Raw genomic sequence first — 24363 nt, forward strand, 5'->3', positions numbered from 1 at the left:
GGGAATCAAACCCGGTTCTCCAGATTAGAATCCACCTGCTCTTAACCACTTCACCACACTGGCTCTTAAAAAGCCTAAATTGTGCTCCTTGTTGTAGCAGTCTGAATAGCCCATACTAGCCTGAGAAAGCTAAGCAGGGTCAGCCATGGTTTGTACTTGGATGGGAGACCACCAAGGAAGACCTGAGTTGCTATGTGGAGGAACCATTCTTGCTTATCTCTTGTCTTGAGAAACCCATGAGGGGTCGCCAGAAGTCAGCTGTGACTTGATGGCACTTAATTTATTGAAATATTTTCCATCCCCCTCTCTCTAATTTGAGCAAAATAGGCATAGATCAATGTCTACATTGGCATGAAGAAAAGGACACATCCATGTACATTGGGAAGGCTATCAGTAACTCAGCAGTGTTCACAGGGGTGCAGCTGTTGGATTTGACAGCCCTGCATGCAGCAGGCACGGAATTCTGGGAGAGCTCACCAAACATTCTAAAAGTGACAGTTGGAGGCTGTAGCTCTCTGACTGAGGAAAGATGTTGTTCAGTTTTTATGTAAATGTATCGGCACATAAATGCTGCTATGTTTATAGATATATTTCTCTCAGTATAAACAAAGTTCTTTTGTTTATGATTTCTGAGGTATATATATATGATGAGTTATATATACACACACATACACACACACACACACACACACCTGTTAACCTCCAGTAGCTCCAGTAGCCTCAGTAGCCTCCTAAAACTTCCGGTAGCTGCCTAAAATGGTGGACAGGGTAAGAAGATGGAAGAGGGTAATCTGTTCTTACCCTGTCCACCATTTTAGGCAGCTACCCCCTTTCAAACTGCACACTGTGCTCAGCTGGGTCAAGCTTTAAACAGCAGGCCTCAAGCCTAAATCTAAAGCTTGACCCAGCCAGGCTGCACACAGAATCTGACCAGCTCCAACTTTATACTATTGCCCTTCCACAAGCACCGCCTGACCTTTTGAGGTAGAGCTTGAGGTGCAGGGACAGAGCGAGGGGGAATTGTGCCTGGGGTTCGTTTGCACCCTGCGCCCCTCCATGCCCCCTCGCCCCTGCAGGGTAGCAGCTCAAGTGGCAGAGTGGGGAATCAAACCTGGTTCTCCAGATCATAGTGCACCTGCTCTTAACCACTACACTTTGCTGGCTCAGTGGAGTGGAAGCTGCTACCCAGAAAAAGAATGGCTAGCAGATAAAAATATTCATGACCTCCTATCACCGTAGAGCTGTTTAATCTGGAGTTCAGGGTACGATTTGGTTTCCTCTTGTGCACACGTTGTCCCATACGTTAATATTACTTCTCATAAACTTTTACGATCGTCATCAACGGGAACGGTTTGCACGTCGCCTTGTAATGTCATCCCGCCTGGAGACAGAGTGTTCAGGAAAGTAATAAAAGCTGTGAGGAACTTTGCCCAGGTTGCACGTTAGTAAACAATGAAAAGGTGATAAAAAGGGGTTCGGAAACAACATCTGCAGAACATATTGTGTGTGTTTTATCAGCCCCCAGTAGCAGCTGCAGTAGGAAAATAAAGCTGCTGTCTAAAATGAGAAAAGCATCGCTTCTGGTCAGAATCAAGACACGTCAGCAAAGCCAAAAATGAGCAGCAAGTGTGGGGAATCAAAAGGACCTTGGTCTGAGACACACACGGCCATTTTGACTCCGTACAAAGCAGAGGCGTGGGCATTATGCCCGGTCAACACCGGCCGCCCTTCACCCCACTTCTCCTGCCCCCTGTGCTCCACTTACCCTAGCCTGGCTGGGCTTCCTCTAGGCACCCCTTGGCCCCTCCCCACCCTGCCAGGCTGCTCCTTTGGCCGGCGGAGCCTCCACCGGCTGAAGGACCAGCCTGGTGGGGTGGCCCGAGGGGAGGGGTGTTGGGGCCAATTCTCAACCCCCCACATGACCAGCTGGCATGCACCCAGGGACAAGTGACCCCATCTGTCTCCATGAGCGCTCCACCTCTGGTACAGAGTGGGTTTGGTTCAGTGATAGTTGTGAAAACAGTCGCAGCAGCACGATGGTTTGCCATGGATTTAGGGTTACCGCCTTCCAGGTGGAACTGGCGGATCTCCAAGAATTATAACAGATCGTTGCATTTCAGAAATCAGTCCACCTGGAGAAAATTATTGCTTTGGAGGACTCGGTGGTATTGCACTCTGCTGGGGTCCCTCCCTTCCACAAGACTCCACCCACAAATCTCCAGGAGTTTCTGGACTCAGAGCTGGCAAATATTGTCCTGGGATTTTAAATCTTATAAGAGGTTGCAGGGATAGTGTACAGGGTCTGCTTCCCACCGTTCTACTTGGAACCCGGAAGCTACTGAGCATGCTCAGCCCAATTGCTACCTTGCGACTTGGACACCGGAGGGTTTTGCAGGAAGACGGCAGAAAGGAAGGAACTCAGGGGAGAAGTTGTTGCTGCTTTCTTTCTCGGGCCATATCCACACGCCTGCTGCTGTTGTCCTACAGATTGCTTCGTCCTCCAAAGGAAAACCCAGTTGCAAGCGATTGCCACAATTACCATATAATATATGAACATATGAAACTGCCTTATGCTGAATCAGAGGCTTAGTTCATCGAAGTCAGTATTGTCTACTCTGACTGGCCGCTGCTCTCCAGGGTCTCAGGTAAAGGTGTTTCCCACCACCTGCTGGCTGGAGAGCCCAGAAATTAACCAGGAACCTTCAATGTATCAAACAGATGTTCTGCCATCGAGCCATGGCACCTCCTTGAGAGTGGATCCAACAGAACATGGATCAGCAACCTGGGGAGGTGGATGTCTGAATCCACAAGAATATTTTTTAAACAAGGAAATTCAATGGCAACCCTCCCCCCCCCCGCCCCCCACAACATCTCCAGTCTGAAGTGGTACTGCAGTACTTCAAGGAAAATGTTTTTTTAACCTCAGTTACTGTATATGAGAGACAGAAAACGAGAGTATGGTTGAAACATAGCTGTATATCTCACAGTTTGGGCATAAGGTGACAAATTTTCCCTTAATACACTACTGAGAATTGGAACAACCACAGTGTGATAAAAAATATCACTAAGAGTGCACTGATCACACATCTACCTGAACGCAACGTGTTCTCGGGGAGGGGAGTGTTTTAACACCTGTGAAGATAGAAGTGTAAACTCTGCCCAAACGCTTCCTGCTGACGAGAAGGTGCCAGATTGAAATGTACCGTCCCTTGACATTGGCTAGAACAATTCTGTAACCGAGCGGCTGCACGGCCCAAATAATAATTTCTAAAAAGCCCAAACTGAACCTGACGGTCTATTCATTGGTCTTAAAGGATTTCAGAGAAATAATAAAATGTGTGGTGCCAGAGGGAACGTACAGGCCTCAATTACCAACAAATGCTTTCTTCTGAGAATATAGATTTCTCCAGAACTGGAGAGGGAGGCTGATCTGAAAGGAAGGTTATGCTCTACTGGAAAATTAACACTTTGTTTTTAAAGCATGAAAACAATTAAGCACATTGTAAAGATTTCTGCAAGAAGACAGAGGCTCCAGTATTTTTAAAAAGTATATTCTAATGCTTCTAAATTGGAAATCATGGAATCCTGATAATCTAATTTCAAGTTGGATTGGATTGGATATTTAATGTATATACCGCCCTCCCCCAAGAAACTCAAGGCGGTACACAGCAACATAATAACAGCAGAAAGAATCATGATATCATACAACCACCATCAAAACGTAGCATCGATAAACATAGGATCAAACACAACATCATAAATATCATAAACATAACATCATGGATATAACTCATACACATAGCAGCATACCAGCAGTAAACATAGCCCTATAAATATAACATTGTGAACAGTAATAAACATAATCTTATAGATAACAAGCATCAATGGTCAAACATCATAAACTATAGACAACAGTAGTCTAATAAACACAACATCATAAAACCTTTCAAAGCATTATTTCTCTTTTGCTTCTATGTGGGTCTTTCCTAGACAGTTAGAAGCAGTGATATACTTGTGATGGATGTTGGCTATTGGGGAAAGGACGTGAGATCATTGCCATTCGCTAAATTAATTTTTCACAAGTAGTTCAGTTCCAGCTTATCTGTTCGGCCCATGGGCATCTGCTGAGTGGGGAACTTGGACCTCTTCCGCACTTGAGTCTGACACCTTGATTTAGTTCTTCCTGTTCTTGTAGCTTGATTGGATCAATCTAAGTCGATAACTGCAGCCTCTGTAAGTCCCAATAGGGTTTAAATGTGAAGTGTGAATGCGACAGGCATGTTTGTGAATCCATTAAACCATTTCCAAAGCAGCTTCCAAACACGTGACAAATGTAAAATCATGGGAGTGTACCAAATAAACTCAACACCACAGGCAATAGAAGTACATCCGTTAAAACAACAGTGTTGAAACAGCACTATTTCAGAGCAGTGTGACCCAGAGTGCTGAACAAAGGGGAAGATGGGATTATTTTCTCACTGGAGATGCTAATTTTCTGCCCCTGAGTATTTCCAAGGGGGTTAACAAATAGGACGTTTAGAAGGACATTAATTCATAGGGTTGCCATAAGTCGGAACTGACTTGACAGCTCTTAACATGCTACATACAGGTATTTCTTACCTGATCCAGTCAAACTGATTACTTTTTACATTGCACATTTGCATTCTGACACCTCTCTTTGCAACACCCCTCCTGCCTTGGGACTAGGATATAAGGGCTCAGGGATCTCAATTTCTGCTTTTATCTGATGAAGGGAAATTTGACTCTCAATAGCTCATACCCTGGACTTCTTGATTCGAACATCTCTGCGGTGCTACCAGACTGGAATCAAGTACTATTTAAAGAACTCTCTGGAATGACACCAGTCACTTAAAAGCTTGGCCAAATAGTTTTAACCTGGGACTTAAATGCTGACTGCAGAGGCTGCCCCTGCCTTGTGGAACTCTCTGCCACCTGAGAACAGGGCTCTGCGGGATGTGTTACAGTTTCGCAGGGCCTGCAAGACAAAGACCCATTTGCAAACAATTCTGAAAGTGGATTGAAAGTGCATTATTCCGCATTTGCGGATGGGGCCAAAGAGATTCCACCAGACCTATGGTTGAGGCGGTACAATTATACAATTTAACTAGCCCCCCCTTTCCCTTTTCTCCTCTCCTCCATTTTCCTTTTTACTTCTCTCTTGTCTTCCCTATTACTTTCCTTCCTTCCTTATTCATTTCTCACCCCTTTCACTGTTTCCTTCTCCCCTCCCTTGTTTATATTCCCTCCATTTCTCCCCCTTCCCTTAAATAGGCTGAAATTAGTGGGTGGATGTAGCAGGATTGTGGAGCAGATCCAGTTGGAAAATAATGATAAGATAATTAAAAATATTGCAGTGCCACACTTTGACCATTCACATGATGTATTTCATGTTGACGGGGATACAAGGTTTTAATTATTTTATTGTATCACATTAATTTGCATTCTACGTTGCAGTTGTACGTTAAATTATGTTGGGACCCGCCCTTAGCCTGGGGTCAGGCGGGATAAAAATCACAATAAAGTGAAGGAGAAGAAACATCTTGGAGAACCATGTGCTGTGACATGTGCACATAGACACGGGCTTTTGGTGAGGCTGGCTGCGGATTGGCTGCCCCCTTGTGAGGCCCTGCCATGGTTTTGTCATCTCTGGCAGTGCCCTCACTGGTTTCATCTTTGGGTGCTGCCAGCCCCTCCCAGCCTTAAGGCTGGCCACCAATATGGGTAGTCTGTTATTATTTGAATTGATGCTGCATATTTAAATGTTTTAGATGTTTTAAGTAATTTATTGGTTTTTATTGTATTGTGAATCGCCTAGAGCCCTTTGGGGATGAGGCGGTCTACAAAATCTAATAAATAAATATTAATAAATTAATAAATAGAAAGCCTTGCCGCCTGTAAACGTTTGAAGGTTGGAGGGAGATGAAAAAGCATGAGGTACTTGGTCCACAGACTAAACTCTCTGTCTGGATAGTATTCACAGTTCCAAACCAGCATTTTTGGATTGTGGCTGTGAAGTAATATTGAAGCTTCCAGAATATTACTGTTTTGATGAGCTGTATCCAACATGGATGGTTCCACTCACCAACCATTCCGGCTGATATATAACATGCCCGCTGTTCGGGATGCTGCTAATTTCGTGCGGAACCGCTTTGACAGTCGAACCTGATGTGTTTGACTGTGACGATTTGACAGGAGTTCCTCCGTGGGGAGGTGGTGACTCCTCTGCCAATCAGGTTTGCATCCATTTTCTTTCCACAAAGGATGCGTGTATAAAAGTGCTGTCAGTCTAAACAGACAGTTAATATTGCTAAGGACCACTTAGGCAAGTGGTAGGCTTTTTAAAAAAAAAAGAAAATGTGTTTATTTATGAGTGATTTATTTGATCCGTCTGCAAAGTGGAACAGCACAGGAAGAACAGGAAGTTCCTGGTTCTTGACTGGGTGCGATTGACGCCTAAGCCATCCATCAGCAGCCGAGACATGATTCCAGATGCCTCCCTCTGGATGGAGGTCCAGTTTGTGAATTTGGCTAAACTGATCTTTTTCCAGCATGCCAGGTTGGGCAACTGGGGCCCTACCTTTTCCACCCCAACCTAGCCACAGTGATCCACGTGACAGTCACCTCCCAGCTAGACTACTGTAATTTGCTCTGTATAGGGCTGCCCTTGAGACTGCTCTGGAAAATTCAGCTGGTTCAGGAAGTTGGGGTCAAGGTCCTGACGGGAACTCCATGGAGGTCTCACATCCAACCAGAGCTCAGACAGCTACACTGGCTCCAGGTGGAGTACTGGATCCAGCTCAAGGTTCTTGTACTCCGCTTCAAAAGTGCTAAATGGTCTGGGGCAGTCATACCTGCATGACTGCCTCTTCTACTACACCCCCCGCGCCCCCGAGCACTATGTTCTGCAAATAACAACTTACTGATTGTCCCTAGTCCTCAGAGTGTCCAGCTGTCCTTAACCAGAGCCAGAGCCTTTTTATCTCTGGCCTACTGGAACAGACTATTCTGAACCTGGGTGCAGGGATCTGGAAACAGGTCTAGAAATTCAATAAACATAGACATAAAATTCAGCTTGGCCATGTGAGAATACTGTATTACTAGGAAGGGGCAAAGTGAAGCCGCCTGCTGAGGGCTAGAGAAGAAGAAGAAGAAGAAGAAGAAGAAGAAGAAGAAGAAGAAGAAGAAGAAGAAGAAGAAGAAGAAGAAGAAGAAGAAGAAGAAGAAGAAGAAGAAGAAGAAGAAGAAGAAGAAGAAGAAGAAGAAGAAGAAGAAGAAGAAGAAGAAGAAGAAGAAGAAGAAGAAGAAGAAGAAGAAGAAGAAGAAGCAGAGTTTGGATTTATATCCCCCCTTTCTCTCCTGCAGGAGACTCAAAGGGGCTGACAATCTCCTTGCCCTTCCCCCCTCACAACAAACACCCTGTGAGGTGGGTGGGGCTGAGAGAGCTCTGAGAAGCTGTGACTAGCCCAAGGTCACCCAGCTGGCGTGTGTGGGAGGGTACAGGCTTATCTGAATTCCCCAGATAAGCCTCCACAGCTCAGGTGACAGAGTAGGGAATCAAACCTGGTTCCTCCAGATAGGAGTACACCTGCTCTTAACCACTATGCCACTACAAGAAAACTCCCCACTCCCTACACTTCTCAACCCCACCCCCATTCAATAGAGTGGCAGAGGAAAAAGGCAGGAGAATGATGTCACGTGAGGAGGCGGTATCAATGCATCGAGTGACACTCTAGGAATTCTTCTGTGGCAAGAACCACAAAGACTGGGAATTTCTGGAGCTCTGTTCAACACAGTGACATCATGTCTGGATCATCACTGTTATTCCACACTCCCTTTCCCATGCCCCATCTGCCAAAGCTCCAGGAAGCTCCAGGAAAAGACTTGGCATCCCTTCTGAACAGCTGTGAATCTCTTGATGAATAGGGGTGCCAACCTCCAAACGGTGGCTAGAGTACTTTCGAGTTTATAATTTTTTATACCTAGATAGGGATTATACTCCATGACAGGTTCTGCTAGCATGGCCAATTGGCTATGCTGGCAGGGGCTGATGGGAATTGTAGTCCATGACATCTGGAGTGCCAAAGGTTCGCCACCACTGTCCTAGGTTTACTGATCTCCAGGCAACAGAGATCAGTTCACTTGGAGAAAATGGCTGCTTTGGAAGGTGGACTCTATGGCATTACACCTTTCCCAGACTCCACCTACTTCAGGTCCCATCCAGAGCTGTAGCGAGGGGGTACTGCGCCCGGGGCACGTGTGTGCCCTGTGCCCCTACCACACCCAGGAATGCCCCCACACTGGCATGCACCCGGTTCAAGATGCCCCCACCCCCTGGGCACTACGCCACTGGTCCCGTCCCCAAAATCTCCAAGTATTTCCCAAACCAGAGCTGACAACCCAGCTGATGAACCACTATACCTGCCCACTGTTGTACCCAAGCAGTGCCTAAAACTGGTTGCATATATTCCACATTGCAGTATTAAAGGGAGGGCTGATTTCAGGGGTCCGACTACCCCCGAGGAAGTGTGTCATTCTGAGCTATATTTTGCCCCTTCAGCAATATGATTGACAACAGGGAGGGCCTATGGTTGCTCACCGTCCCTTGAAGGGCTTATTGCTGACCCCAGCAGACTGCTCTGAGTGTTTTCACTTATGAAGTTATGACGACTTTTGATCCTCCCCTCCAGCTACCCCCCAGGCGATGTATTTGAGACTTTGATCATTCCTAATGCAGAAGACCGGCTTTTGTCTTGCGAAGGAGTATTTTGTGCGTTCAAATCCAGTTTTAAGAAAGAAAAACACTCGTGGATTAAAATGGCTAAACTTCTTTCCCTCTAGTATTTATCGATTGGTGTTTAAGACTAATTTCCAAATGAACAACGCGCTCCTGATAAAATACTGCCGGGGGCAGCAATGTTTGCAGTATCGTGCTATGGATTTAAAATGCTTGAACAACATTGTGAGGGGCAAGCGAGGTAATCCAAATGCCAGCGCTTTACAGGTTGTCACTTTCCTGTGCTGTGTTTGGACTGCTTAGAATCATAGAGTTGGAAGAGACCCCGAGAGCCATCGTCCACCCCCCAGCAATGCAGGTATACACAATCAAAGCACTCTCGACATATGTTCATCCAGCCTGTTTGAAAAAAACCCAAAGAAGGAGACTCCTCAACTCTCCGAGGCAGTGAATTCCACTGTTGAACAGGCCTTACGGTCAGGAAGTTCTTCCTCATGTTTAGGTGGAATCTCTTTTCCTGCACCTTAAATCTATTACTCCGTGTCCTGGTCTCTGAGGCAGCAGAAAACAAGCTTGCTCCCTCTTCGACATGGCATCTCTTCTCCGATGAATTACAAAACAGGCACCTGAGAAAATAAGGAGTGGAAGAGAACGAAGGACCAATGTTTCCTCACCTGGTTACTGTTGTTTGTACTCTAAAACAATAGGACTGAATTGCATTGGAAATTCTGTAGGTCAGGGCTGATTTACACAGCTTTGTGGTGTATGATTGTTGACCGACTCTTCTGAGCTTGCTAGATTCATGCCAACCTGCTATAGATGCCACTATGTGTAGGTTGAAGCTTTCCTTAGGAAACCGGTGCGTTCAGTTCATGACAGCAGCAGCGGTTAACTTGGCTGGCCATGGATAGGATGGCATGCAAGGGAGGGAAGGGGACCCGGCATTTGGACCAGGCCCATCTACCCTTGCGGAAGGAGGGGGAGGGGAGGGAGGGGTGGCAGGCAAGGGAGGGGAGGGAGAGGGCCCAGCATCTGGACCTTGCCCACCCACCCTAGGGGAGGGAGGGTGGCATGCAAGAGAAGGAAAGGGAATGAGGGGTGGCATGCAAGGGAGGGAAGGGGCCCTGGCATCTGGACAGGGCCCACCCACCCTAGCAGAGGGAGGGAGAGGGGAGTGAAGGGTGGCATGCAAGTGGGGGGGGAAGGAGGGGAGGGGCCCAGCATCTGGACCTTGCCCACCCACCCTAGCGGAGGGAGGGAGAGGGGAGTGAGGGGTGGCATGCAAGAGAAGTAGAGGGAGTGAGGGGTGGCATGCAAGGGAAGGAAGGGGGCCCAGCATCTGGACATGGCCCACCCACCCTAGCAGAGGGAGGGAGAGAAGAGGGAGGGGTGGCATGCAAGTGAGGGGGGGAAGGAGGGGAGGGGCCTGGCATCTGGACCTTGCCCACTCACCCTAGCAGAGGGAGGGAGAGGGGAGTGAGGGGTGGCATGCAAGAGAAGTAGAGGGAGTGAGGGGTGGCATGCAAGGGAGGGAAGGGGAGCTGACATATGTAAGACATTCAAGTGGGGTTTTTGTGTGTCCCACACTGCGAGCAGCCTTGGACATGCTTACCTGCAGGACCGCCTCTCCCTGTATTGCCCTGTAAGGTCCTCCGCTTGTCGGAGGGGAACCTGCTGGAGGTCCCTGGCCCAAAGGATGTCCGGCTGGCTTCTACAAGTGCCACAACTTTTACAGCCCTGGCCCCTACCTGGTGGAATAAGCTCCCGAGTGAGATCAGGGCCCTGCGGGACTTAAACGGTTTCTGCAGGACCTGTAAGATGGAGCTTTTCCACCAGGCATTTCCATCTAGCCAGCCGACCTGACCTGTTATAATCGTTGGCCTCCCATGGGTGCAGAAGAGGGGGAGGGGTTTTGCCACCTGTGGTTGTTTTGTTGGTTTCATGATTGTAATTGTTTTTTTTTTTTTAAATATTTTTATTGATATTTCGGAATTATTACAGATTTATATTGTATACTTTATATACATCCTCCATATCATTTTTCCCTCTTTCTCCCCCCTCCCTCCTTCTTCTTCTCTTCTTTAGATGCGCAGCAGCAGGTCCATTCTTTTCAATCTTCTTATCCATTTTTCTTCTGTAATTCCAATTTCGTTTAGCCAGTCTTTGAATTCCATCCAAATCTCTCCTTTCATATCCTTTTGTTTTTCTTGCCATATTTGATTTCTTGACATTGTGTCGAAAATTTCTAATTGTATTTGCTCCCATACATATTCCAACCATTTCTGCATTGTCCAGATTTTTTTGTCCTTCCACCCCAATGCTATTACTGCATGGACCGCTCTAATCATGAATTTGAAAAGTTTTCTTTTTCTTTGTTCCCATTATAGCATAATCCACTCATACCCATAAATAGTAAATCTATATTTATCTTTATTTCTTACTCTTTACATACTTTTTCTATGTATTTTACTCACATTTTCCCACATATTTTTTACTTCTATACATTCTAGCCACATATGGGCATATATTGCATTTTTTTTTACACAATGCCAACATTTCGGACTGAGCCCACTTATCATATATGCCAACTGTTTCGGTGTTCTATACCATTTTAATATTAATTTCTTCTCTAGTTCTGCATATTTATCTATTTTTATTTTATTCATATTGTCTATAATCCTTTTAATAAGTGTCTATGTCTTTCACCTATATCTTGTTGCCATTTTTTCCATTATGATTCTTATCATGAATTCTTGATCTTCTATCATGTTTTTGTATATAACTCCTAATATTTGTCCTTTCTTTTCCTCATATATTTTTATACAACTTTTCATTATACACTCTTCCTCCTCTCCTGGAGTAGCTTTTTATCTTTTCCCCAGATTCCTCTTAATAGTAACCAGTTTTCTTTACCTCCTTTCTCTATAAAATTTGGAAACGGTATTAATTCTCCTCTTTCATTGTACAGCAAAGCTACCTTGCATATTCCTTGTCTGTGTAGAGATCTTATTGTTTGTGCTCCTTCCTGTCCAACCATGCTCTCAAGTGAGTGGTGCCGCACCCAGTAGCCCTGGCATCCATTTTCCCTTCCATTTCTAGATTTCCACATTAACACCTTTCTAGGGCCTTTTAATTTTTGTCTTTCTATTTTTGAACAACTTGAATATATTCCAAAGCCAGCCCGTGTTCAAGTTTATATTTCATTTTCTAACTTCATCCATCTGTCTCTTTTATCTATTTGAATTCCCATCAAACTTTTTATTTGAAATGCCTCGTAATATTCCTGTAATTTTGGGAGTCTCTCAGCCCATTAGTTTTTTAGACATATAGACTATTTTATTCATCACTCTTGGTTTCTTTTGATTAAATGCCCATAGTTTAATTTTCTTATCCCATTCTTCAAATTGTTTTTTCTTAATCTCCAACGGCAAAGTACGAAATAGATAGAAGAGTTTTGGCATTATACACATTTTTAATGCTACTATTCTCTTAGAGATAGATAGATTCTTCCCTTGCCACTCCTTTAATTGCTTCATTATTTTTTTCCATATTACTTCGTAATTATATTTAAACATCTTTTCCTTCTTATTTGTTGATTGTAATTGTTTTTATTGTCATTTTATTGTTCACCGCCGTGAGCCCTGTTTGGGAGGGAGGGGTATAAATGAGGGGGGAGGGAAATAAAAATAAAATACCCGAACGTACCCCTCCAAAGTGCCAGAGTCACTAACCACAGTTAAGTTGGGTCCCATGGTTTTCAAGTGTAAAGGTCATGAGATTTTCATTGACTTCGCCTCCCTCCTACAGTGTCTTAGGGTTGCCAACTCCAGGTTGGAAAATTCCTGAAGGTTTATTTATTTTATACCACCCTCTCCCCAAGAGGCTCCGGGAGGTGTACAACATAATCAGCACAATACTAGATTGGGGAGCAAACCATACACATACACAACAACAAATTACATAGGTTTGGGAGTGGAACCTACGGAGAGCAGGGTTTGGAAAGGGGAGGGTGTTGGGGTGAGCCTGCGAACCCGGCAGAGCTTCAGACAGTGCACAGGAATGCCTGCGCCATCTGTTGCCCTCTGGACAAGCAGACTCACCTGTCACAAGACCCCCGTGACTCACGGGTCACAAGATGTCCTGGACAAAGGGACAAAAGGTGCATACCCTTAGGTATGGATTAGGCCCATACAGGAACGTTTCCTCTCGCACGTCCGCAGCCCCTATGAGTCATGTATTGTGCAACATTCTCCCGCTCTCCCAAGAAACCCTAATAAAAGGTGCCAGGGACCGCCAGCTCGGCAGATTAGCCAGACCCACGGATCAGAATAGCCGGATCCACGGATCACGCTATATCACCACTGGCTTCTCTCCACCGGATGATATCGCTGCGTCTCGCCTATTCCTTGCTTCGCCCATAACAACTTCATGCAGGACTTCAATGGAGTATGATGTTATACAACCCATCCTCCAAATCAGCCATTTTGCCTAGGTGAGCTGAAATCTTCAGTCTGGCGATCCATGGTTGTTCTGGGAGATCTCCAGGCCTCACCTGGAGGTTGGCAACTCTAGTCTGTCCTCCTATTTCACCCACGTGCACTGTCTGCTTTTTCTGTCGCTGTCCTCCGGCTGCTGGACCAGCACGTGGGGCTTCATTTCTTCCTGTTCCTTAAACGTACACGGAGCCACCTTTTTTTCTATGCAGTCTGACTGCAGCTGCTTTTTTTCCCTCTATGCAGTCTGATCGTTGGGCCTTTGGCTGTTTGTGTGGGCCGTCGATTTGTTAATCTGCTTCTCTGATCTCAGAGCTTGTTTTGTTATTTTATTTTAATAGGTTTCGGTCCACTGGTGACCATGTCTGCAAGGTGCCTTGAGCAAGAACCAGACCTCCCCCCCCCACCATGCCGCATCAGGCTATTAATCCTAATTCTAAACACCCATACAAGAATCTTCCTTTCTTCTCTTCCCCCACTCCCCCTTTTACATTATCCTAATTAAGCTATTCCCTTTGGCTCAATTCAGAATTGACTCAGTAATTACGGGCCTTCTTGGTGATCATTCAGAACAAAATTGACTGCATTTTGAGTGCTTTCTCCAGCTCGTAATGGGGCTGGATACTGTGCCGATGGGGATGAGTGGTCTGTTCTGTACAGCACAAATAAGACATCCCGAGGACCTTTAAAAAAGGTATCTTGGGAAGGAATTTCGCTCAGTTTTTTTCCCCCAAGATGTCCTCAGGACACCTTATTTAAGCTCAGGTGCAGTTGTGTAGCTGCAATGGGACAGAGTGGGGTGCCCTGCCCCGGGCTTGCACCATTGGCGTCATGTGGGGGGTGGAAAACCACCCACACTCCCCTCCCCTCCCCACCTCGCCCCACCCCCAGCTGAACTAAGGTAAGTGGGGGGGCAGGTGGGGCCCTGCAGGGGGCATGAGGGGGCGCCATGGGAGCAGCAGTGGCGTAGGAGGTTAAGAGCTCGTGTATAATCTGGAGGAACCGGGTTTGATTCCCAGCTCTGCCGCCTGAGCTGTGGAGGCTTATCTGGGGAGTTCAGATTAGCCTGTGCACTCTGGGTGACCTTGGGCTAGTCACAGCTTCTCGGAGCTCTCTCAGCCCCACCTACCTCACAGGGTGTTTGTTGTGAGGGGGGAAGGGCAAGGAGATTGTTAGCCCCTTTGGGTCTCCTACAGGAGAGAAAGGGGGGATATAAATCCAAACTCTTCTTCTTCTTCCCCTCCCCATCTTGCCCCACCCCCAGCTGAACTAAGGTAAGTGGGGGGCAGGTGGGGCCCTGCAGGGAGCATGGGGGGGCACCATTTGCCTCCCCGTGCTCAGGTGTCTTTTTTTGGAAAGGCTTCCAAGTGCACCTTTCCCCCTTAAGGTGCCTGCAAGAAATCCCCTGCCCGACTGTGCAGAATGCAGAGCTCAGAAGGTATCTTATTTTTCTTTCCCGACTGTTTTGTTCTCTGGTCAGTTCCACACTCTGCTTGCTTCTGACATTTTGTGCGCTGCTGAAAAGATTCTTCCTGCCAACATTTGCCAAAGGTCCTCCCGGGACGTTTGCTCCGCAGGCTCCTATACTGGGCACCTGTTCAGCCCGAAAAGTGCATAGTTGTCCTCAGCTCATCCTGCTGATTCCAGCAATATATAGTTTTTTCTTTTTTTAAAAAAAATGGAGGACTTATCTGCGTAGCTATTGAATGCCTTTATCCATTTGGGGATTCTGTAGAGGATCTTCGGAATTAACTTGGCGTTGGAGATCTTTAAAGCAGCAGGTAGATTGGCTGCCCTTCCTGTAGCAAAATTGAACAGCACCAGTAGATGTGTGCTTTCCAGTCATTGTTGTACAGGAACTGTAAAAAGTCCATCTAAGATTATAGAAGAAAGTAAGTCCTAAATATTTAAAGGTCTTGACTTGTTCTATGGTGGTGTTATCAATTTTCCAAGAAAGCGGGTGCCAACTTTTAGTAAAAAGTTTTTTGTTTGATGTATTGTCGAAGGCTTTCATGGCCGGAATCACTGAGGTGCTGTGTGGTTCTAGCATGGCCATGTTCTAGCAGCATTCTCTCCTGACTTTTCACCTGCATCTGTGGCTGGCATCTTCAGAGGATGAAGATGCCAGCCAAAGATGCAGGCGAAACGTCAGGAGAGAATGCTGCTAGAACATGGCCATACAGCCCGGAAACCACACAGCACCCCAGTTTTTTGTTTGATTTTGAATAATCGATTTTAAGCGTGTTTAGGTGACAGTAATTAGAAAAGGCCTCTAGGTATCTTTTAAGACCTATTCTAGTTTGAGAAAGAATAGCGATATCGTCCACATAGAGCAAAAGTAAAGTGGTACAGTCACCTAATTTAGGAGGATGACCATCAGTCTTGCAGAGATGGGCTTCTGTGTCATTGGTAGATAGATTAAATAAATGGGGTGCCAGCAAGCAACCCTGTTTGACACCTTTGGAAGCTGATATCTTATTTGTTAAGGAACCAAGTTGGCCATATTTTACTCAGCAAGAAGTTGCACCATACATCTTCTGAATTAACATGAGTGAACGTGGGTCAATTTGCAATTTCTACTAACTTGGACGAGAGGATATTTCTCGAAACTGTATCGCAAGTGCTGCGTAAAGGCGGAAAGAAGCACTGATGCATCGATTCAATAAATAATGCAAAAAAAGGGGAGAAATACCAAACGGCAGCCATGAAGAGTTTTGAGGGATGAGTGCGAACAAGCATCGTGATAAAGGGGGCGGATTGGAAACATTTTACAAACGTTTTAGGGGATTCGTGCAGAAAGGGCCTTTGTCTAACATATACTACAGACGACAAGTGACATGGCTTTTCTTGATAGTTACCTAAGGTGGCCAGATGGTCACCTTTGTGAACCGGGATGGGTGGGTAGGCAGGCGGGCTAGGGCGGGAAATGGGAGTGCCCCAGAAGGCCATGCGCTCCTGCAGCCGCGCGCGCGGGAGGCTGTCGCACTGCCTTGTGCCCCAGAAGGCAGTGCGGCAGCCTTTCAAAACCCGAGACACTTGAAAAAACCCGCGGGATGCGGGACAAATTGTTTTAAGGCAGGACTGTCCCGCCGAAAGCGGGACATCTGGTCAGCCTATAGTTACCTCCTGCAGCTCCTCATGAGCTCCTTGGTCGGCTTCATCCAGCTCGCAGCCTGGGCCCTAATTCAGGATGGCCCTTGGTAACTCCGGATCCTGTCAGAGCACACCATGGATAAGTAGAACCCCTCCTTTTATCAAGAAATCCATCATAGGGTGAGACCACTAGGCCAGCTAGGCCACTACCCAATCTAGACAAAGAAACTAATGATATGTTTTTGGAGAGTATCCCTCCTCCTACCATGACTGGGCAGAGTTCAGAATGTCTTCCCAGGACAGATGGGCCACCTCCCCCTTCCACTGGAATCACAAATTGATTCACATTATAGGACCAGGCACCCAGCCAGTGAAAGAAGTGAGAGGCCAGTCAGATATTCTTCGCCCTCACAGCCTTTATCTCTGCTGGCCATTGAAAGTATAGTTACGCAAGGCCTTCTCTCTACTGCTGTCCTAGCCCTGTGTTAGTCACACACAAAAACAAGAACAGCTTCTACTCAAAATAGTTCACAAAGTCCTCCCTACCACTATTAATTCCGAATTAATATCATACAAGGTTCTAATAATCAGAAAGGGGAAAAGAAATTATCATGAAGATTTTTTAGGAAAAGAGTTTCATGGCAACCAGGGGTGTACAGTCTATAGGGACATGAGGTGACTCAAGTCCCTGGGCACACATAGGCTTGGGTGCCGGCACCAGCTCCAGGCATTAGACCTGGACACCAGCAGTGGCTCCAAGCGGTAGACCTGGACACCAGCACAAACTCCAGGCAGTAGACCTGGATGCTGGTGTGGGCTCCAGGCAGTAGACCTGGTGGGCTCTGGGTGGTAGACTTGGGCGCCAGGGTGTGCATGCGTGCATGCGTGTGTGCATGTGTGTGAGTGTATGTGTATGGAAAATTCAGATTTTGTCTCCAGGCTCAGTTTTCCCTAGATATGCCTCTGATGGCAACTAGCAGGTCATGAGAGTTTGGGATGCTCTTTGGGGTATGTACAACTTTTTAGGCTGTCTAGAGGAGGAGGAGGAGGAATTGAGATTATACCCACCTTTCTCTCCTGCAAGGAAACTCAAGGTGGCCTACAAGCTCCTTTTCCTTCCCCTCCCTACAACAGACACCTGGTGAGGCAGGTGGGGCTGAGAGAGTTCCAAAGAACTGGGACTGGCCCGAGGTCACCCAGAAGGAATGTAGGAGTGCGGAAACACATCTGGTTCACCAGGTAAGCCTCTGCCACTCAGATGGAGGAGTGGGGAATCAAACCCGGTTCTCCAGATTAGAATCCACATGCTCTTAACCATTGCACCACACTGGCTCTCCAGAGGGAAGGAAAGGCAAGATTGTAGCCTTGATTGATTGGGGTAGGTGGACAACCGGAGCAGCAATATGAAGGGTGTGTGTGTGTGTGTGTGTGTGTGTGTGTGTGTGTGTGTGTGTGTGTGTGTGTGTGTGTGTGTGTGTGTGTGTGTGTGTGTGTGTGTGTGTGTGTGTGTGTGAATGCTTCTATCCCCATCAAAACCCACGGCTGCAGACCAACACATCAATTTGCTTTGTTTTAAAGCTGACCATGCCTCACAGCAAGGCATAAGACTAGAGACATGTTTGTTTTCCATGCACATTCTAATCCAAAATTTGCTTGGATCTGGTACAGCTTTTTTTGTTGTTGTTGTAGTAGTAGCTGTTACTAAATATTTGAGCACAAAAGGATCTGTTGTGCCGGTGTCTTGACACATAAATAGGCAGAACTGCTACATCAATAATTTGGCAGGACTGCAATTGTCATCTAGATTCTGCCAGACTTCAGAAACACGAGCAAAGTAGGGCTGCCTGCTCTGAGTTAGGAAAAACTTGGAGATTTGTGGGGCGGAGACAAGAGTGGGTAAGTGAGAATCAACAGCTTCCCTCTTCTCTGTTGTTCCCCCCCACCCTCGCCACTATTACTACTAGTATCATTACACTGAGATTTTAATCGCTGTCCATTTTCGTTTGGCCTATCGGTTTTACATTTTAGAATGGCTATCGTTTTGTGTTGATTGTATTGACTATGTTTATTTATTTTATATGATGGAAACCGCCCTGAGACCACAAAGGGAAGGCTGGAATGCAATTATTATTTTTATTTTAGAGGGTTTTTTTTAGAGTTTTGGATTTATATTCCCCCTTTCTCTCCTGCAGGAGACTCAAAGGGGCTTACAATCTCCTTGCCTTTCCCGCCTCACAACAAACACCCTGTGAGGTGGGTGGGGCTGAGAGAGCTCCGAAAAGCTGTGACTAGCCCAAGGTCACCCAGCTGGCGTGTGTGGGGCTAACCTGAATTCCCCAGATAAGCCTCCACAACTCAAGTGGCAGAGCTGGGAATCAAACCCGGTTCCTCCAGATCAGAATGCACCTGCTCTTAGCCACTACGCCACTGCTGCTCCTTATCTTGATTATTACTGTTTTTAATGTCACAGCTGCAGGTTCTTTAGCTGGTTGTTGGCTTTTCATTACAATTCCAGCCTCATCCAGAGGCCCTGGGACGTTGTAATGTATCGGCGTAACATTCGTGCGGATCCCAGCAGGGCTGCCTTTTGAATCTGATAGATGTTGATTTTGTTGATTTGAAGATGTTTGAAGAGCGACCCTAGTGTTTTGGGGATGGCGCCCAGGGTGCCGATTACCACTGGGACGACCTCAGATGGTTTGTGCCGTAGACTCTGAATCTCAGTTTTCAAATTGTGGTTGTTGTCGTTGTTATTGCTACTTTTTAAAAAAATTCACACCTGCCAGTTCTTCAAGGTTGTTGGCCTTTCATTACAATTCCAGCCTTACCCAGAGGCCTAGGATGTTGTATCAGAATAGTATTCGTGTGGATTGTATATCAGAATAGTATTCGTGCGGATCCCAGCAGGACTGCCTTCCAAATTTGTTGATTTGAAGATGTTTTGATGCTGCCCTAGTGCTGATTACCACTGGGACAACCTCGGCTGGTTGGTAAGAACATAAGAACATAAGAACATAAGAACAAGCCAGCTGGATCAGACCAGAGTCCATCTAGTCCAGCTCTCTGCTACTCGCAGTGGCCCACCAGGTGCCTTTGGGAGTTCACATGTAGGATGTGAAAGCAATGGCCTTCTGTGGCTGTTGCTCCCGAGCACCTGGACTGTTAAGGCATTTGCAATCTCAGATCAAAGAGGATCAAGATTGGTAGCCATAAAATCGACTTCTCCTCCATAAATCTGTCCAAGCCCTTTTAAAGCTATCCAGGTTAGTGGCCATCACCACCTCCTGTGGCAGCATATTCAAACACCAATCCTGCGTTAAGTGAAGAAATTGTTTCCTTTTATTAGTTCTAATTCTTCCCCCCAGCATTTTCAATGAATGCCCCCTGGTTCTAGTATTGTGAGAAAGAGAGAAAAATTTCTCTCCTTCAACATTTTCTACCCCATGCATAATTTTATGAGCAATCATATCCCCCCTCAGGCGTCTCCTCTCCAAACTAAAGAGTCCCAAGCGCTGCAGCCTTTCCTCATAGGGAAGGTGCTGCAGTCCTCAATCCTCGTCGCCCTTCTCTGCACTTTTTCTATCTCTTCAATATCCTTTTTTGAGAATGTGAGCCAGAACTGAACAGGCAGTAAAAAAAGTCGCGGTCGCACCACAGCTTTATATAAGGGCATGACAATCTTTGCAGTTTTATTCTCAATTCCTTTCCTAATTATCCCCAGCCGTTTGCCTTTTCACAGCTGCCATACATTGAGTTGACATTCCCATGGAACTATCAACTAAGACGCCCAAATCCCTTTCCTGGTCTGTGACTGATAGCACTGACCCTGCCAGCGTGTATGTGAAGTTTGGTTTTTTTGCCCCTATGTGCATCACTTTGCATTTTGCTACATTGAACTGCATTTGCCATTTCTTCCCAGCCCACTCACACTAATTTATCAAGGTCGGCTTGGAGCTCCTGCAATCCTTTGTGGTTCTCACCACCTACATAATTTGGTATCATCTGCAAACTTGGCCCACCATACCACCCCTACTTCCAGGTCATTTATGAATAGGTTAAAGAGCACTGGTGTCTGGTGGATCCTTGGGGGACACCACTCCCTACATCTCTCCATTGTGAGAATTTCCCATTTACACCCACTCTTTGCTTCCTGTTTCTCAACCAGTTGCCATAGTTGTCCCAGTGGTAATTAGAATAATAATAATAGTGAGGGAACTCCAAATAAAACACAAAAGCCTTCACTCACTGTGGGAATGATAGAGATATGATAGCGATTCAGACAAATCTCTGAGGAGGGAAGTCTACAGTTTGGGCACCAAGATTCAGAAGGCCCTTTTTGGGTTTCTGAGTAGTGTTCTGGAAATCAGGTGGAATCTGAATTGGATTTTTGAATCAGGAATACTAGAATTAGGAATACTTCCTAGCCTTCCCTCCCTGCTGCAAAGTATTCTGGGATTTTTTTTTCAATCCATGGAACATGGACATGGAGATGTACTGATTGAAAGTGCCCTAGTGTGAGCTGGGTAATATTTACTCATGCTCAGGGTTTGATTATGAACATACTTTGAATTGGCATTGGATTGTTATCAGGAGTAAGTGCTGGTCAATGACTTGAGCATCATTTTTCCTTGCAGCATGGAGATAGGCTCGCTTTCACAAGTCGTCTGAAACTGTGGTCCTGTAAGCACCAGGGGTGGAACGTGACTCATGGCAAGCGTTGGACTGGATCTTGTCGATTGACTGGGATGGGTGGGAATGTTTGTTTGTTATTTATTTATTTGTTTGTTTGTTTGTTTGTTTGTTTGTTTATTATTTAAACTTTTATACCGCCCCATCCCCGAGGGGTTCTGGGCGGTGTACAACACAAATCTCAATACAAATAAATATAGTTAAAACCTTTAAAAACAGCAGTAAGATAATAAGAGGCGTCCGAGAAACCCTGATTTTAAATCCTCCCCAAGAGGGAGGGAGCGGCGAGTCCCATTAGATAGAAGGACCCAGATGTTAAGAGCTAAAAAGGGGGCACCTTCAGCGGCTGTGGTCCCTCCAAAGGCCTGGTGGAACCAGTTCGGTCTTACAGGCCCCTGAGACTCCCCCCTCAAGGTCCCCATGAGGGGACCGGACGCGCTGAGTGGGAAGAGTGTTCCACCAGGCCGGAGGCCAGGGCTAAGCGTGAAGGCCCCTGGCCAGCGTGGAGGCCAGCTGCATCATTGAGGGGCCAGGGACCACCAATAAATTGGCCTCAGTCGAACGTGAGGCCGTGTAGGGACATATGGGGTGATGCGGTCTCAAAGATACGAGGGTCCCAGGCCTGGTGGAACATGTTGACAGTATTGTCCTACCTTCCAGCTGTCCATCAGAATCAGAGCGGCCACCTTCTTTCCATTGGAGCTCCTGTACCTTGAACAATTGCAATAACCCCCAACATTTCTATAATTATATCTCCATGCCGACCTGAACTAGAAGACTAACAGGAGCAAACCTGGAGGTTAATTAGGGTACAGTTTGTTCCTGGTTGTGAGTGAATCCCTAGACGGGGAGTGAGCGAGAAAAAAAAAGTAAATAATTTTCTTCTGCAGCTCATCACAGGAATTAATCTGGGCCATTTGTTTCTAGAAACTATTATTAGGCTGCAGAGCTCTGCGCAAATGCTGCGAGGGATGGCTGTTTCTGTAAATAATCTTTTAGGGCTTCACAGCTAATGCTGGTAGGAGAGATCCTTGCTGTTTTGCTGGGCAGGGCTGTGACATTTCTGGAATTCTCTGCCGGTTGTTTCTGTTCGCTAAGCACAAGATGACCACCTGGTGTATAGCATTCCGCCCAGGGCCTCTGCAGGGTGGTAGAGATCCTTTAACTCTCTGAGGCCCCACTTTAGAGCATTGGCCATTTTGGGATGACTGGATAGACTAGATCAGGGGTAGGGAACCTGCGGCTCTCCAGATGTTCAGGAACTACAATTCCCATCAGCCTCTACCAGCATGGCCAATTGGCCATGCTGGACCCAAAAAGCACTGATAAGGAATTGTATGATTCTAACATCTGAACATCTGGAGAGCCGCAGGTTCCCTACCCCTGGACTAGATAGCCTGTGTGGTGTAGTGGTTAGGAGCAGGTGGATTCAAATCTGGAGAACCAGATGTGTTTCCGCGCTCCTCCATTCCTGCTGGGTGACCTTGGGCTAGTCACAGTTCTTCGGAACTCTCTCAGCCCCACCCACCTCACAAGATGTCTGTTGTGGGGAGAGGAAGGGCAAGGAGATTGTCAGCCCCTTTGAGTCTCCTATAGGCTTGAGTGGGAATGGTAACTTACATAGGTATATGCCCTCAAGTTGTAACCGACTAATGGAGATTACTCATGGAGTTTCCAAGGCAAGAAGATAAGCAGAGGTGGTTTGCCATCATTTTCCTCTGCATTGCAGTCCTGCCTTTCCTTGGTGGTCTCCCATCCAAGTTCTAACTGGGACCGACCCCCTCTTAGCTTCAAAGCTCAGGTAGTCCAGACTATACTACACTCTTTATAAAAACATCCCGAACAATTCCTTTGTGTATAATTTTTGGAACGATAGTTGTGTGGGGGCCTTCTTAACCTCATCAGATGGCCATTCCTGGTGAGTGGGGGAAATTGTTTTGGAACAGGCTGCTATTGCTGGGTAGCACCTTCAAAACACCTGACTCAGATGATTTAAAAAGCACACATCACAAGTAGCACAACAGGTGGTCAGACTTTGCTGTCTAAGCTTGACCATCATCTCCCGTGGGTCCGCCGGCACACTCCATCGCTCTTGCGAGATTAGTGGGTTAAGAATGAACTGTTGAAACGCTGGTTGTTTTGAAAGGTTTGTTGGTTTTTGAGTGCTTTATAAAAACCTTGAGATTACTGTCATTTCCCCAGCTCAAACCTACATTGTTGAATCACAGGAAGGTGGAAATGTGACTACCCACTTGGTTATCAGACATTTCGGATATCAGGCGCTGCCTGTTTTTTCTCATGCACATACCAACAGTGACAGAGGGGCTGAAAAGCACTTTCAGGGGATTTCCCCACTTGGGGGCGGGCATTCTCCCCAGTCAAGTCATTGTTGCTGTGGTATTGTCTGCATGTGGAATTACAATGGAGGATTTAGATGCCTGTAGATTGTGTGTATCTGAAACACTTTACTTCCTGGATTTCCCCATCTATACAGGAGATTCTACTTCTGCTTGTGTTTATTAGCATCAGTACACTCCCCCCCAGTTTTAGTTTAGCACTGCTGTGTCATGACACCAGGGACACCATTTACCGATAAAAATAGAAATGGTGCCAATTCCTAAGAGCCACAGCGCCAATTACAAAAATTTAAAAATGGTAACCGAGGCAAGCAATGTTGAAGTTGAGAATTGGAACTATGTCCCAACTCGCAGCAAAGCACACATCAACTTGTGAGTGTGGCAAAATCATAAAATTGGAAGAGGTCATACAGACCATCTAGTCAGCAGTGTGATGCGGCAGCCGAGAAAGCCAATGTGATTCTGGGCTCTATCAGTAGGAGTATCGTGCCTGGATTGAGGGATGTAATTGTACCTCCAGCTGTTAGGGCCCTGCAGGACCTTGGACAGTTCCACAGGGCCTGTAAAACAGAGTTGTTCCGCTGGGCTTTTGGGGGGCCCAGCTGCTGATTGCCTCCATGTTTTTCCCCCCCCCCCCCATATTCCATCTTAAATGGCCACTATTTGCTGTGCCTGGTTCCCTCCCAGTGAGTTCGAGCTTTTCCGGGTTACTGTCCAATGTTAGGTTTTGTTTTGCTGGGTTTTTGTTGTAGGTATCTTAAGTTGATATTGTTTTTACTTGTTAATTATGGTTATAATTGTTCTATTTTTTTGTACACCACCCAAAGCCCTTCGGGGATGGGTGGTATAATAAATCAAATAAATTAATAATAATAATAATAATAATATATCTCTATTCTGTATTGGTTAGACCTCACCTGGAATATTGTGTACAGTTCTGGGCACCGCAATTCAAGAAGGATATTGACAAACTGGA

General features: G+C 46.2%; 1 protein-coding gene across 1 annotated transcript in view; it reads left to right on the top strand.

Moving 5' to 3' along the window:
* The window catches only part of LOC125439644 (basic proline-rich protein-like), a gene marked incomplete at its 5' end in the record, with an annotated part of 48878 nt that overhangs the window by 18116 nt on the left and 6399 nt on the right, over nt 1-24363 (top strand). The window lies entirely within an intron of this gene.

This window comes from Sphaerodactylus townsendi, linkage group LG10 (assembly GCF_021028975.2).
Source record: "Sphaerodactylus townsendi isolate TG3544 linkage group LG10, MPM_Stown_v2.3, whole genome shotgun sequence".
In the NCBI taxonomy this organism is placed as follows: Eukaryota; Metazoa; Chordata; class Lepidosauria; order Squamata; family Sphaerodactylidae; genus Sphaerodactylus; species Sphaerodactylus townsendi.